Source organism: Choloepus didactylus (genome assembly GCF_015220235.1).
Source record: "Choloepus didactylus isolate mChoDid1 chromosome Y unlocalized genomic scaffold, mChoDid1.pri SUPER_Y_unloc2, whole genome shotgun sequence".
NCBI classification, from domain to species: Eukaryota; Metazoa; Chordata; class Mammalia; order Pilosa; family Megalonychidae; genus Choloepus; species Choloepus didactylus.
In genome coordinates, this window is record NW_023637625.1 from 1546073 (window position 1) to 1563791 (window position 17719).

At 39.1% G+C, this 17719-nt stretch overlaps 1 pseudogene; it reads left to right on the top strand.

The window, feature by feature from the left end:
* Positions 1 to 1300: 1300 nt before the first annotated feature.
* LOC119525946 lies at positions 1301 to 17257 on the top strand (annotated as a pseudogene).
* The last annotated feature ends 462 nt before the right edge of the window (positions 17258 to 17719 follow it).

The following is a 17719-nucleotide window of genomic DNA, read 5'->3' on the forward strand; positions in this document are numbered from 1 at the left end:
ATTACTTGCAGGTATGGATTACTATATTCCTCCTGCAGTATACTAAATTTATAGTACAGAACTATAATTTACAATTTTATTATATATGACCCTAAAATTACTTTTACAGTGAATTATATATTAAAATAATCCTACCTAAACTTGATTGTGTGCTTACTACCTGCCAGGCAGTGTTCTTTGGGGTTTATATGTATGCACTCATTGACAACCCTACAAGGTGGGCACTGCTATTGCCAGCATTTTACAAATTTGCAGGAACTGAGGCAAAGAGGGGTTAGAAACCTCCCTAGGATCATACATGTGGTAGGTAGAGAAGCTGGAATTCCAACCCAGCAGTCTGGCTCCAGAGTCCCCATTCTTAATCCCATGTTATACTGTCTCTTGAAAACAGCACATCACTATTCAGTGGTGAAGTTAAGATGCCTTGAAGTATCAACAGAACAATATTCAACAGTCCAGAAAATGTAAACAAAAATGTTCCAATTTGTGCTTGATTATCAACTTTCATTGTACTTTTTTTAGTACAGTTTAAATTCTAAAAATGTTACTATGAGCTTCAAAGTCTAGCCAAATTCAAAGACATGCTCACTGTAAAGATGGAAAAACACACATGGGCCATTTCCTTCATCTTGCTGGAAGGGTCTGAGAATACAAATAAAGTAAGACTGACACCATTTTAAACATTAGGTCTTTTAGCATATTTTTAAATAATGTGATTATCCAAAAACAAAACTAGGGGTCCTTTCTTTTGAGATTACTTTCAAAGTGCCAACATTTTATTTTTTAATCATCTAATCAGTAATTGACTTACTATACCTTTTGCTTATTCATACTTTCAAAGATGAATGGTTGTTTTCCTTTTTAGAATAAATGGTGAACTTAATTCCAAAAAACCTAACTTTGCTCAAATGTACAAATACTTTACAAAATACAGTTCCTTTATATTAGCCATAGTGACTGGCTTTCTATACCACTCTAGCCACTTCCTAGGTCTGGGGAAAAAAAATTGGTCCTTTGAAAGAGTATATCAACTCTTAACCAAAGTGCAAACACTAGAAAGAATACCAGATCTATTTTTCACATCAGCCAGAGGAACAGTTCTCATTTGCCTTAACTTATGTGCACCAAATAAAATAGTAAAAGATTCAAGATCCCATGACTAGAAGGAATTTTTCCTCAAGACCGCACCCTCCACTCCTTCCTGAAACTACGGAAGTCAATGTAACTCTCATCAGAATTTCCAGCCTCCAGCCTGCCCCATGGAATTCAGACTGGCCAGCCCCCACAGTCATGAAAACTTTTTGGGTTCAAGTTCCCTGGTCTGAGAGTTCTCACCTACAGAAAGCAGTCTGTTCTGGTTTCCTAACGCTGCCAGAATGCAAAATACCAGAAATGGATTGGCTTTTATAAAGGGGAGATATTTGGTTACACAGTTACAGTCTTAAAGCCATAAAGCATCCATCAACAATCAGGTAACTTCACTGGAGGAAGGCCAATGGCATCCGGAAAACCTCTGTTAGCTGGGAAGGCATGTGGCTGGTGTCTGCTCCAAGTTCTGGTTTCAAAATGGCTTTGCCCCAGAATGTTCCTCTCTAGGCCATAGTTCCTCTTCAAAATGTCATTCTCAGTTGCTCTTGGGGCGTTTGTCCTCTCTTAGCTTCTCTGGAGCAGAAGTCTGCTTTCAAAAGCTGTCTCCAAAATGTCTCTGTAAGCTGAAGCTCCTCTCTCAGCTCCTGTGTGTTCTTCAAAGTGTTCCTCTTGGCTGTAACAAGCTTGCTCCTTCTGTCTGAGCTTTTATAGGGCTCCAGTGAATTAATCAAGGCCCATGCTGAAAGGGCGGGGCCACGCCTCCATGGAAATTATCTAATCAGAGTTATCACCACCTACAGTTGGGTGGGTCCCATCTCCATGGAAACACTCAAATAATAACAATCTAATCATATGACTGCATCAAAGATAATGGCGTTCTGGGGGACATACATCCAAACTGGTCCTTATCACAAGATCCTGATGTGGTAGTAATCGATTCTTCTAAGCACAGTGATGATTCAGTAGCTTCAAGCACTTTAAGTCTCCTACCAAAGACAGCTGCAGCCCCTCTGAAGCAGATGATACAAAAGCCTTGATACAGCCCAGCAAATGTTCTCCTTTGGTGAATATATCAGGACCTCCTGACCATTCCTCTCCCAAAAGACAATGGGACCGACTCTATCCTGACATGCAACAGTCAAGTTCCCAGTTGACCCATTCCAGATCGAAGGAAGGCATTTGCAGTATACGCAAGGCATCTTCTGTGCATGATATAGAAGGATTCAGTGTCCACCCCAAGAACATATTTAGAGACTTGACATGCAAGTGAAGGGCCTTTTAATCATATCAAGTCGAGCCTTCTGGGATCCACGTTGGATTCAAACCTCAACAAATACAGCACTACTAACAAGATTCTGCAGCTCATTCTGAAGTTTTCAGATGTCAAAACTGAAAAGAAAAATACATTCCCTCCTTCTTCAGATAAAATCATTATTGCACCCAAGGTTAAAGACTGAACACACAATGTGACAGAGGAAGTAACCCAGGTTCCCTCTTTAGGAGCAGATGTCTTGCCGGAATATAAATTGCAGACACCGTGCATAAACAAGTTTACAATATTAAACTACGGTCCCTTCAGAGCTGTCTGGGATTGGCTTATTTTGCTGTTGGTCATATACACTGCTATATTCATCCCCTACTCTGCAGCCTTTCTCCACAATGACAGAGAAGAACAGAAAAGACAAGAATATGGCTACTCATGCAGCCCTTTGATTGTGGATATTATGTTTATCACAGATACTCTAATAAACTTCAGAACAACATATGTAAATCAAAATGAAGAGGTGGTAAGTGATCCTGCCAACACTACTTCAAAGGCTAGTTCCTGATTGACACGGGTGCAGCAATTCCTTTTGACTTGCTAATTTTTGGATCTGGTACTGATGAAACAACAATGTTAACTACTCTTTTGAAAACAGCTCAATGACTCCTTGGTCTTGTGCAAGTGGCCAGGAAACTTGATCGATATTCAGAACATGATGCTGCTGTTCTGATGCTCTTAATGTGCATTTTTGCCCTGATTGTTCACTGGCTGGCTTGCATGTGGTATGCGATTGGTAATGTTGAAAGGCCATACCCGATTGACAAAATTGGATGGTTGGATTCCTTAGGACAGCAAATTCGGAAACTTTACAACAGGAGTGTCTCAAGTTCTGGACCATCCATTAAAGGCAAATACGTCACAGCACTTTATTTTACCTTCAGCAGTTTAACTAGCACGGGATTCAGCAATGTGTCTCCTAACACCAAATAGGAGAAAATTTTCAATTTGTGTCATGTTGATTGGCTGTAAGTAGATGTCTCTTTTGTTAACTATTAGATAAAATAATACCACAAAATTTTTTTAATTAAATTCAGTTTTATTGAAATACATTCACACACCATACAATCATCCATGATATACAATCCACTGTCCACAGTATGATAACATAGTTATGCGTTCATCACCACAATCTCTCTCTGAACATTTTCCTTACATCAGAAAGAACCAGAACAAGAATAAAAAATAAAAGTGAAAAAAAACACCCAAATCATCCCCCCAGCCCACCCCATTTGTCCTTTAGTTTTTATCCCCATTCCTCCACTCATCCATACACTAGATAAAGGGGGTGTGATCCACAAGGTCTTCACAATCACACTGTCACCCCTTGTAATCTACATTATTGTATAATTGTCTTCAGGAGTCCAGACTGCTAGGCTGGAGTTTGGTAGTTTCAGCTATTTACTTAAAGCTATTCCAATACATTAAAGCCTAAGAGGTGTTATCTATATAGTGCATAAGAATGTCCACCACAGTGACCTCTCGACTCCATTTGGAATCTCTCAGCCACTGAAACCATTTCATCTCATTTTGCATCCACCTTTTGGTCAAGAAGATACTCTCAGTCCCACGATGCCGGGTCCACATTCATTCCCGGAAGTCATACTCTGCGTTGCCAGGGAGATTTACAACCCTGGGAGTCGGGTCCCATGTAGGGGGGAAGGCAGCGAGTTCACCTGTCGAGATGGCTCAGTTAGAGAGAGAGAGGGCCACATCTGAGCAACAAAGAGGTACTCAGGGGGAGACTCTTAGGCACCATTACATACAACTTTAGACTCTCCTTTACTACAAAATTTTTTTATCTCTAGAAGATTTAGAAAATTGTGGAGATGTTGGGTTACATATATGAACAATATATTCTATCAAGTCTGATTATCTCTGTGAAGGAGAAATACCAATGGTCTTTCAGAACCTCAGCAAACAGTGGAACCACAGGTGTAAAACTGGAGTGAAATGGGTCTGTCTTGGGATTCAGGAAAGCCCTCACTGAACATCCACGGTATTCAGTAGACATCCCAGAGGGATGATGCTAACCTCGCCCTAACAAAGCTTTGATGCTTAGTACTTTGATCTTTGTTTTGTTGTTGTTAAGGTTCATTTTTGTCATACAGATACCTAGTTTTGCTGGCACCATTTGTTGGAAAGACTATACTTTCCCCATTGAATAACCTTGTCAAAAATGAATTGACTATCTATTTGTAGGTCTATTTCTAGCTTTCTATTTTGTCCCATGAACTACATGTCTACTCTTGCACTAACACCACAGTGTATTGGTTAATATAGCTCTCTTGAAGTCATAAAATCACATATTAGGGTTGCAAGATTTAGCAAATGAAAATACAGAACACCCAGTTAAATCTGAATTTCAGATAAACAATGAATAATTTTTTAGTAAAGAAGGTCCCATGTAATACATTTGTCAACGCAGCAGGCTGTGTAAGTTCAAATTTAATCTTTTACAAAAGTGAAAAAAAAAATCCCATGACTTGCTACTTCCCCTAACTTTAAGCATCAGGAATTTGTAGGGGATTTTGGTAATAAATACAGTGGACAAACTCTTTGGCAATCATGATCATGCTCTGACACTTGAGGTCAAATAATATACTATACTAAATAAATTATTCTTTTGTACATCATCACACAATGGATTTAAGGCTTTAAAACTATCTGGAGACTACAAAAGTATGTGTGACCAAAATTAATCCTTTTATCAGTTAGTTAGAAAACACATGAACAAGAAAAACACTGAGCTTTAAGAAGATAATCCTTGAACTGTGACACCAATCAGATTGTTAATACATAAAAATGCACTTACAGTTGTGGTTAGAAATTAATATCAGGAATATTATGGTTATAAATCTGAACTAAAAGGTAATACTTAAAATTAACAGTAAAAGATAGAGTAACATAAGAGAAAGCACTTATAGGTCAAAACGAAAGTATCTATATGCAAATAATTTAACATTAACAATAGTTAATAATACAGTGTTTTTATTAATTAATTATGTTTAATATTAATTTGATGTTAGATTTAACAATTTAAGAACGCAATTACAATTCTTAGAGTACATAATTTTATCACCAAAAAAATTAGATACCTTTTCCTTCTTCTTCAATATTGATTTGGCTAATGGGGCCTCTTGTGAGTACATGTAAATTTGAGGATTGGCTTTTCCAATTCTGCAAAAAAGCCCACTGAGATTTTGACAGGTATCGCGTTCAATCTATAGATTGCTTTAGGTAGTATTGACATCTTAGCCATCTGAGTCTCCCTACCCATGAACATGAGATGTCTTGCCATTTATTTAAGTTTTTAATTTCTTTCAGCAGTGCTTCGTTTTTCAGTATACAAGTCTCCTTCACCTCCTGGTTAATTTGTTCCTAGGTGTTTTATTCTTTTAGATGTTAGATGCTATTGGGAATGGAATCATTTTTTAAAATTGCCATTTCAGATTATTATTTTATTCCTACCACTCAGAAATCTTTAACAACTAAACTCTCTATAAGCTTTTGTTAGCTTAAGGATCAATTCTTAAGTAGCCTCATGACACCAGAGGTCAGCCACAGGTTTATCCTAAACAGTCCTGAGAATTTTCTTTAGAGGACTCTCCACTTTGGAATTCTTTCTCTCTGTTACAGATTTTCAGGTCTTAACAGAAGCCCTCTTAATGCTCACTTCAGGTGAACACTTATGAGTGTAGAATCTATTTTCTTCACAATCCCAAGAAGTATACAATGCTCTGCAAACTCTCAAATGGGAGTGGAGGAAGGGAACAATTCAGTTATTTTTGGTTGGGATATCAACTGCACATGCAGGATCAGCAGCAATTACAACATAAAACAAAACACATTAATTTTTACAAACAAAATCAACTAAACAGTTTAGCCAGGCTAAAACAATTTCCCTGAGATATGAAATAATCCATTTCTTCCAATTAGTAAACTGTTAAAATACACTTATGTTTATAGGCCTGGAAAATTGGATTTCCAAAGCAAAAGTGGGTAAAATTTTTTAAATATCTTGAGACGTAGCTGAATAATTCTAAATGTGGACAGAAACATGGGACAAAGTGCAACTAAGTGGCTCAAAATGGAGATATTTTATAATTTCCTTTAAGGAAAGAAATATATGTGAAAAAATGATGTATTCTACCAATATTCCACACGTGTGGGCTCACAAAGATGAGGAAATCACTTCAATTTGCTAACAGTGCTGGAAAAACCAGAACATATTTATGAAACCAGAAACACTGTACCTTTCACTTTAATGAAACACATTCTAAAGGAATTTTTATACTTTTTCTGCCGTACTCTCTCAGCAAGTCAGCAAGCAAGTTATATCACATTAAATCAACCTGAAGACTGAGATTTAGAACTGAAAAACATAATTGCTGGGATGGTAGACTGAACTGAAATACTCTGCCTTACTGCTGGCTAATGCCTCCCCACTTCCCTGCCACTACCTTGACTTACGTTCTATGAAAAATCACCATTTAGAAAAGTCATTGCTAAAACTTTTTTGAGACAAAACTCCAAAACGTTATTCTCATCTCTGCCAGTCACTGTATCACATCAGATAAATCTTCACTCCTCACAACTTACTTTCCCAACTAGCAAATGAAGATTATTTTTACTCACTGGGTTGTTAAAAGTCTTGATTAAAGTTTGTCAAGAATTTTTAAATACATAAATAAAAGGAGTTATATCAAGGAATTTATAAAAGAAATGCAGGGGAGGCGGGGCAAGATGGCAGACTGGTGAGCTGTATGTTTTAGTTACTCCTCCAGGAAAGTAGGTAAAAAGCCAGGAACTGCGTGGACTGGACACCACAGAGCAATCTGTCTTTGGGCATACTTCATACAACACTCATGAAAACGTGGAACTGCTGAGATCAGCGAAATCTGTAAGTTTTTGCGGCCAGGGGACCCGCGCCCCTCCCTGCCAGGCTCAGTCCCGGGGGAGGAGGGGCTGTCAGCTCCCGGAAGGAGAAGGGAGAACTGCAGTGGCTGCTCTTATCGAAAACTCATTCTACTGATTCAAACTCCAACCATAGATAGACTGAGACCAGACACCAGAGACTCTGAGAGCAGCCAGCCCAGCAGAGAGGAGACAGGCATAGAAAAAAAACAACACGAAAAACTCCAAAATAAAAGCAGAGGATTTTTGGAGTTCTGGTGAACACAGAAAGGGGAAGGGCGGAGCTCAGGCCTTGAGGCGCATATGCAAATCCCGAAGCAAAGCTGATCTCTCTGCCCTGTGCACCTTTCCTTAATGGCCCTGGTTGCTTTGTCTATTAGCATTTCAATAACCCATTAGATCTCTGAGGAGGGCCGTTTTTTTTTTTGTTTTTTGTTTTTTGTTTTTTTTTAATCCTTTTTGCTTTTTCTAAAACAATTACTCTAAGAAGCTCAATACAGAAAGCTTCAAAGAATTGCAATTTGGGCACGTCAAGTCAAGAGCAGAACTAAGAGAGCTCTGAGACAAAAGGCAATAATCCAGTGGCTGAGAAAATTCACTAAACAACACAACTTCCCAAGAAAAGGGGGTGTCCGCTCACAGCCACCATCCTGGTGGACAGGAAACACTCCTGCCCATCGCCAGCCCCATAGCCCAGAGCTGCCCCAGACAACCCAATGTGACGGAAGTGCTTCAAATAACAGGCACACACCACAAAACTGGGCGTGGACATTAGCCTTCCCTGCAACCTCAGCTGAATGTCCCAGAGCTGGGAAGGTGGAGCAGTGTGAATTAACAAAGCCCCATTCAGCCATCATTTCAGCAGACTGGGAGCCTCCCTACACAGCCCAGCAGCCCAGAACTGCCCTGGGGGGACGGCACTCACCTGTGACATAGCACAGTCATCCCTCAACAGAGGACCCGGGGTGCACAGCCTGGAAGAGGGGCCCACTTGCAAGTCTCAGGAGCCATACGCCAATACCAAAGACTTGTGGGTCAGTGGCAGAGACAAACTGTGGCAGGACTGAACTGAAGGATTAGACTATTGCAGCAGCTTTAAAACTCTAGGATCATCAGGGAGATTTGATTGTTAGGGCCACCCCCCCTCCCCGACTGCCCAGAAACACGCCCCACATACAGGGCAGGCAACACCAACTACACACGCAAGCTTGGTACACCAATTGGGCCCCACAAGACTCACTCCCCCACTCACCAAAAAGGCTAAGCAGGGGAGATCTGGCTTGTGGAGAACAGGTGGCTCGTGGACGCCACCTGCTGGTTACTTAGAGAAAGTGTACTCCACGAAGCTGTAGATCTGATAAATTAGAGATAAGGACTTCAATAGGTCTACAAACCCTAAAAGAACCCTATCAAGTTCAGCAAATGCCACGAGGCCAAAAACAACAGAAAATTATAAAGCATATGAAAAAACCAGACGATATGGATAACCCAAGCCCAAGCACCCAAATCAAAAGACCAGAAGAGACACAGCACCTAGAGCAGCTACTCAAAGAACTAAAGATGAACAATGAGACCATAGTACGGGATATGAAGGAAATCGAGAAGACCCTAGAAGAGCATAAAGAAGACATTGCAAGACTAAATAAAAAAATGGATGATCTTATGGAAATTAAAGAAACTGTTGACCAAATTAAAAAGATTCTGGACACTCATAGTACAAGACTAGAGGAAGTTGAACAACGAATCAGTGACCTGGAAGATGACAGAATGGAAAAATGAAAGCATAAAAGAAAGAATGGGGAAAAAAATGGAAAAACTCTAAATGGACCTCAGGGATATGATAGATAATATGAAACGTCCGAATATAAGACTCATTGGTGTCCCAGAAGGGGAAGAAAAGGGTAAAGGTCTAGGAAGAGTATTCAAAGAAATTGTTGGGGAAAACTTCCCAAATCTTCTAAACAACATAAATACACAAATCATAAATGCTCAGCGAACTCCAAATAGAATAAATCCAAAAAAACCCACTCCGAGACATATACTGATCACACTGTCAAACATAGAAGAGAAGGAGCAAGTTCTGAAAGCAGCAAGAGAAAAGCAATTCACCACATACAAAGGAAACAGCATAAGACTAAGTAGTGACTACTCAGCAGCCACCATGGAGGCAAGAAGGCAGTGGCACGATATATTTAAAATTCTGAGTGAGAGGAATTTCCAGCCAAGAATACTTTATCCAGCAAAGCTCTCCTTCAAATTTGAGGGAGAGCTTAAATTTTTCACAGACAAAGAAATGCTGAGAGAATTTGCTAACAAGAGACCTGCCCTACTGGAGATACTAAAGGGAGCCCTACAGACAGAGAAACAAAGACAGGACAGAGAGACTTGGAGAAAGGTTCAGTACTAAAGAGATTCGGTATGGGTACAATAAAGGATATTAATAGAGAGAGGGAAAAATATGGCAAACATAATCCAAAGGATAAGATGGCCGATTCAAGAAATGCCTTCACGGTTTTAACGTTGAATGTAAATGGATTAAACTCCCCAATTAAAAGATATAGATTCGCAGAATGGATCAAAAAAAATGAACCATCAATATGTTGCATACAAGAGACTCATCTTAGACACAGGGACACAAAGAAACTGAAAGTGAAAGGATGGAAAAAAATATTTCATGCAAGCTACAACCAAAAGAAAGCAGGTGTAGCAATATTAATCTCAGATAAAATAGACTTCAAATGCAGGGATGTTTTGAGAGACAAAGAAGGCCACTACATACTAATAAAAGGGGCAATTCAGCAAGAAGAAATAACAATCGTAAATGTCTACGCACCCAATCAAGGTGCCACAAAATACATGAGAGAAACACTGGCAAAACTAAAGGAAGCAATTGATGTTTCCACAATAATTGTGGGAGACTTCATCACATCACTCTCTCCTATAGATAGATCAACCAGACAGAAGACCAATAAGGAAATTGAAAACCTAAACAATCTGATAAATGAATTAGATTTAACAGACATCTACAGGACATTACATCCCAAATCACCAGGATACACATACTTTTCTAGTGCTCACGGAACTTTCTCCAGAATAGATCATATGCTGGGACATAAAACAAGCCTCAATAAATTTAAAAAGATTGAAATTATTCAAAGCACATTCTCTGACCACAATGGAATACAATTAGAAGTCAATAACCATCAGAGACTTAGAAAATTCACAAATACCTGGAGGTTAAACAACACACTCCTAAACAATCAGTGGGTTAAAGAAGAAATAGCAAGAGAAATTGCTAAATATATAGAGACGAATGAAAATGAGAACACAACATACCAAAACCTATGGGATGCAGCAAAAGCAGTGCTCAGGGGGAAATTTATAGCACTAAACGCATATATTAAAAAGGAAGAAAGAGCCAAAATCAAAGAACTAATGGATCAACTGAAGAAGGTAGAAAATGAACAGCAAACCAATCCTAAACCAAGTACAAGAAAAGAAATAACAAGGATTAAAGCAGAAATAAATGACATAGAGAACAAAAAACAATAGAGAGGATAAATATCACCAAAAGTTGGTTCTTTGAGAAGATCAACAAGATTGACAAGCCCCTAGCTAGACTGACAAAATCAAACAGAGAGAAGACCCATATAAACAAAATAATGAATGAAAAAGGTGACATAACTGCAGATCCTGAAGAAATTAAAAAAATTATAAGAGGATATTATGAAGAACTGTATGGCAACAAACTGGATAATGTAGAGGAAATGGACAATTTCCTGGAAACATATGAACAACCTAGACTGACCAGAGAAGAAATAGAAGACCTCAACCAACCCATCACAAGCAAAGAGATCCAATCAGTCATCAAAAATCTTCCCACAAATAAATGCCCAGGGCCAGATGGCTTCACAGGGGAATTCTACCAAACTTCCCAGAAAGAACTGACACCAATCTTACTCAAACTCTTTCAAAACATTGAAAAAAATGGAACACTACCTAACTCATTTTATGAAGCTAACATCAATGTAATACCAAAACCAGGCAAAGATGCTACAAAAAAGGAAAACTACCGGCCAATCTCCCTAATGAATATAGATGCAAAAATCCTCCACAAAATACTTGCAAATCGAATCCAAAGACACATTAAAAAAATCATACACCATGACCAAGTGGGGTTCATTCCAGGCATGCAGGGATGGTTCAACATAAGAAAAACAATCAATGTATTACAACACATTAAAAACTCGAAAGGGAAAAATCAATTGATCATCTCAATAGATGCTGAAAAAGCATTTGACAAAATCCAACATCCCTTTTTGATAAAAACACTTCAAAAGGTAGGAATTGAAGGAAACTTCCTCAACATGATAAAGAGCATATATGAAAAACCCACAGCCAGCATAGTACTCAATGGTGAGAGACTGAAAGCCTTCCCTCTAAGATCAGGAACAAGACAAGGATGCCCGCTGTCACCACTGTTATTCAACATTGTGCTGGAAGTGCTAGCCAGGGCAATCCGGCAAGACAAAGAAATAAAAGGCATCCAAATTGGAAAAGAAGAAGTAAAACTGTCATTGTTTGCAGATGATATGATCTTATATCTAGAAAACCCTGAGAAATCGACGATACAGCTACTAGAGCTAATAAACCAATTTAGCAAAGTAGCGGGATACAAGGTTAATGCACATAAGTCAGTAATGTTTCTATATGCTAGAAATGAACAAACTGAAGAGACACTCAAGAAAAAGATACCATTTTCAATAGCAACTAAAAAAATCAAGTACCTAGGAATAAACTTAACCAAAGATGTAAAAGACCTATACAAAGAAAACTACATAACTCTACTAAAAGAAATAGGAGGGGACCTTAAAAGATGGAAAAATAGTCCATGTTCATGGATAGGAAGGCTAAATGTCATTAAGATGTCAATTCTACCCAAACTCATCTACAGATTCAATGCAATCCCAATCAAAATTCCAACAACCTACTTTGCAGACTTGGAAAAGCTAGTTATCAAATTTATTTGGAAAGGGAAGATGCCTCGAATTGCTAAAGACACTCTAAAAAAGAAAACGAAGTGGGAGGACTTACACTCCCTGACTTTGAAGCTTATTATAAAGCCACAGTTGCCAAAACAGCATGGTACTGGCACAAAGATAGACATATAGATCAATGGAATCGAATTGAGAATTCAGAGATAGACCCTCAGATCTATGGCCGACTGATCTTTGATAAGGCCCCCAAAGTCACCGAACTGAGCCATAATGGTCTTTTCAACAAATGGGGCTGGGAGAGTTGGATATCCATATCCAAAAGAATGAAAGAGGACCCCTACCTCACCCCCTACACAAAAATTAACTCAAAATGGACCAAAGATCTCAATATAAAAGAAAGTACCATAAAACTCCTAGAAGATAATGTAGGAAAACATCTTCAAGACCTTGTATTAGGTGGCCACTTCCTAGACTTTACACCCAAAGCACAAGCAACAAAAGAGAAAATAGATAAATGGGAACTCCTCAAGCTTAGAAGTTTCTGCACCTCAAAGGAATTTCTCAAAAAGGTAAAGAGGAAGCCAACTCAATGGGAAAAAATTTTTGGAAACCATGTATCTGACAAAAGACTGATATCTTGCATATACAAAGAAATCCTACAAGTCAATGACAATAGTACAGACAGCCCAATTATAAAATGGGCAAAAGATATGAAAAGACAGTTCTCTGAAGAGGAAATACAAATGGCCAAGAAACACATGAAAAAATGTTCAGCTTCACTAGCTATTAGAGAGATGCAAATTAAGACCACAATGAGATACCATCTAACACCGGTTAGAATGGCTGCCATTAAACAAACAGGAAACTACAAATGCTGGAGGGGATGTGGAGAAATTGGAACTCTTATTCATTGTTGGTGGGACTGTATAATGGTTCAGCCACTCTGGAAGTCAGTCTGGCAGTTCCTTAGAAAACTAGATATAGAGCTACCATTCGATCCAGCGATTGCACTTCTCGGTATATACCCGGAAGATCGGAAAGCAGTGACACGAACAGATATCTGCACGCCAATGTTCATAGCAGCATTATTCACAATTGCCAAGAGATGGAAACAACCCAAATGTCCTTCAACAGATGAGTGGATAAATAAAATGTGGTATATACACACGATGGAATACTACGCGGCAGTAAGAAGGAACGATCTGGTGAAAGATATGACAACATGGATGAACCTTGAAGACATAATGCTGAGCGAAATAAGCCAGGCACAAAAAGAGAAATATTATATACTACCACTAATGTGAACTTTGAAAAATGTAAAACAAATGGTTTATAATGTAGAATGTAGGGGAACTAGCAGTAGAGAGCAATTAAGGAAGGGGGAACAATAATCCAAGAAGAACAGATAAGCTATTTAACGTTCTGGGGATGCCCAGAAATGACTATGGTCTGTTAATTTCTGATGGATGTAGTAGGAACAAGTTCACTGAAATGTTGCTATATTATGTAACTTTCTTGGGGTAAAGTAGGAACATGTTGGAAGTTAAGCAGTTATCTTAGGTTAGTTGTCTTTTTCTTACTCCCTTGTTATGGTCTCTTTGAAATGTTCTTTTATTGTATGTTTGTTTTCTTTTTAACTTTTTTTTTCATACAGTTGATTTAAAAAAGAAGGGAAAGTTAAAAAAAAATAAAAAAAGAAAAAAGACAAACAAGGAAAAAAAAAAAAAGATGTAGTGCCCCCTTGAGGAACCTGTGGAGAATGCAGGGGTATTCGCCTACCCCACCTCCATGGTTGCTAACATGACCACAGACATAGGGGACTGGTAGTTTGATGGGTTGAGCCCTCTACCATAAGTTTTACCCTTGGGAAGACGGTTGCTGCAAAGGAGAGGCTAGGCCTCCCTGTATTTGTGCCGAAGAGCCTCCTCCCGAATGCCTCTTTGTTGCTCAGATGTGGCCCTCTCTCTCTGGCTAAGCCAACTTGAAACGTGAAATCACTGCCCTCCCCCCTACGTGGGATCAGACACCCAGGGAAGTGAATCTCCCTGGCAACGTGGAATATGACTCCCGGGGAGGAATGTAGACCCGGCATCGTGGGATGGAGAACATCTTCTTGACCAAAAGGGGGATGTGAAAGGAAATGAAATAAGCTTCAGTGGCAGAGAGATTCCAAAACGAGCCGAGAGATCACTCTGGTGGGCACTCTTACGCACACTTTAGACAACCTTTTTTAGGTTCTAAAGAATTGGGGTAGCTGGTGGTGGATACCTGAAACTATTAAACTACAACCCAGAACCCATGAATCTCGAAGACAGTTGTATAAAAATGTAGCTTATGAGGGGTGACAGTGGGATTGGGAATGCCATAAGGACCAAACTCCACTTTGTCTAGTTTATGGATGGATGTGTAGAAAAGTAGGGGAAGGAAACAAACAGACAAAGGTACCCAGTGTTCTTTTTTACTTCAATTGCTCTTTTTCACTCTAATTATTATTCTTGTTATTTTTGTGTGTGTGCTAATGAAGGTGTCAGGGATTGATTTAGGTGATGAATGTGCAACTATGTAATGGTACTGTAAACAATCGAAAGTACAATTTGTTTTGTATGACTGCGTGGTATGTGAATATATCTCAATAAAATGATGATTAAAAAAAAAAAAAAAAAAAGTGAAGACGCCCGGTCCTAGATAATCTTTGTGACCAGGACAGTGTCTTCCTTTTATATTCCAGGAGGGTACTTCCTTGGGCCATTGCAAATGCTAAAATATCAAGCCAGTAATAAATTCCTGTTAGTTGGAGACTGAAAAAAAAAAAAAATAAAAAAAATAAAAGAAATGCAGAACCTTCAAGTTCTCCCAGAAGTAAAGGTTGTAGTGTGTTAGATGGGATTATTCTTGCTCTTCCCTTTCTATTTTTTAAACAAATTCCACTGCTTCTGCATGTATTTTTCAAAGAAAAACAACCTGCTGCATGAGAGAATACAGATGTTAACCTATCCTTTGGGGGAATCAGCGTTTAACCTAATCCTAGGTAGAGGCCAGGAATCAAGATCTTTGTAAGACTATAATTAGAAAATAATAAGAAGTTTCTGTAAGGGTAGAAAACCAGTAGAGAAATCAATTTGGAGAAGAATACGAAAGCAAATATTTCTTTAGAGAAAACCTGGAACAGCTCCTGGCTTTAGAATATGTTGTTATTAATTCCCAGCAATTTTAAAAAGCATTACAAATCATATTTAAGACACAACACTCAGTCAGAATTAAAGTAAAACAAGCATTTTTTCTCTTTTACATTTGAATTTACATCAGAATTAAACCTTATCATTATGCATTAACACCGTTTTCATCATTTCCACGTGTTTTTTTTTTTCTGTGTATATGCTTTTTAAAAATTTTGGCTGGAGGGTAGTTGGATATAGTTTTAAGTTTACAATATCTACTATTATCTATTCTATTTTTATTTATTTTTTATCTATTCTATTATTTTTTTCCTTTAACCAATGACATCTAGCAAGATGTGGCTGTGTTAGAAATAGGGATGTTGTCATAATGTGTTACCAGATGCCCAACATATTTTCAGCCCCCAGGACTTTGCTCACATTATTCCTTCTGCCTAGACTGCCCTCCTCCACCTCCATTTCTGCAAAGCTAAATCCAATCCATTTTTCAAGGCCCAGCTCAAATGCTTCCTTCTCTGCGCTCTCTTAGCACTTTCTGTCTCTAACATACAATGTAACTGTGATAAAAGGTGTTTAAGTAACTGTCTTTCCTACTACATTGTGAAATCCTCCAGTACCAAAAAAACCCTCTCATCATAAAAGTTTCAAAAATAAAAAAAATAAAACCTCAGTTCAAAATATCCTTTAAAAAAGGATGAGATAAACAGTCTAGTTACTCAATCCAGAGGGGCTGCTAGAACCCGTTGTCTTCATTATTAGGTGAACTCACCTAACCTGATCGTAAACTCTTTTGGTCTTACTTCTTCAGCAGCAACTTCCCCGTCCCAACTCAGTATCACCTAATTTAATGTTGTGCACACATGAAGTCTCAACAGAAAGTAATACTACTATAGATGAAGCGTCTATGATTAAAACAGATATCAGTTCCTGAAAAATCAACTGTGAAATGATAGAAGAGTGTTGTCGGTACTTAGGTTAGCCTCAATGTCTACAACAGAAAGTATCAAAGATAAAGATGCAAGAGAATGGGACAAGGATGGGAAAAGGGCACAAGATTAAATGCAGTGAAAACAAGAGTGCTCTCAGTTTAGCTTATGCTATCAGAGAGAAACAAGCAAATGTCTATTTTTAAATTATTATTTTATTAATAATGGTGACCTTAGTAGCCTTAGTTTCCAAAGTAAAAAGAGGTATCACTAAGCAGAGACCCTAATCCATGTGACTCCTCCAAAACCGGGCACAGACCTCCTGCTACCCCAAAAAGACCATGAATGATCAGGACACTCTCCCCAGCGGGGTACAAGCGAGTGACGCGGACCATGGGACGATAAAACATAAGTGCGGTAAATAACCAAATTGTGAAGAAGTAAGAATTTGGAGACTGCCCCAGATTAAAATGACCTTCTCACCAAACTCAATTGTACAGATTGACAGTACAGAACACCCTACCCAGTAGAAGAGGATGATGGGAAGCCCATACAAGACCTGTGTTTTCTGTTGTATGGTAAAGCCTCCGGAGCTACGCAGACCGTGACAGCGATAAATCCAACAAGCGCGGGCTCCAATCTCACACACTGGAAGAAGTCTCAACAACGGCGACTGTGGTGGTGGCGGCAGCAGCTCCTCCCTCTGCTTCTCTTCTTCCTCCAACCACTGCCGCCACCGCCGCCGCCGGCCTTTACCGGTCCCTCCCCGGGCTACCCCACTTCCGGGCGATGCCCCAGCCAGAAGCAGGGCGGACGAGGGAGAGAGAATGAGGAACGCACAGACTGGAGCCAAGCTTCTCCTGCCACCTGCTGACCTTGGACCGAGGCGCAGCTTCAGGCAGAAGTCTTCCTTTTGGCGCTCCCCATCCCTACGCCCTCCTCCACCACCACAAACCAAACAAAAACAACTGGAGTGCCTCTGTCATTTGTAGTTTCCTAACTTAAAGTCATGATGAAGAGGCTGTTATTGTACCACATGAACTCCCTATAAATCGTCTTCTACATATTTCATTGTTTCCCAACATGAATTAAATCGCTTCCGTTTTTTTTGTAACCTGACTCCACATGTAAATGCCACAACTACTAACCTGCCTTCACCCTGCCATTGAAAAAATGACCAAGTGGGAAAAAAAAGTCCTTGTGTGTTGAAGTTTGTGGGGGAAGGAGCGACTTTCACATAGCCATCCCAAGCTTTGAACCACTTCCCCCATTTAATCATCTCAGTAAGCCATC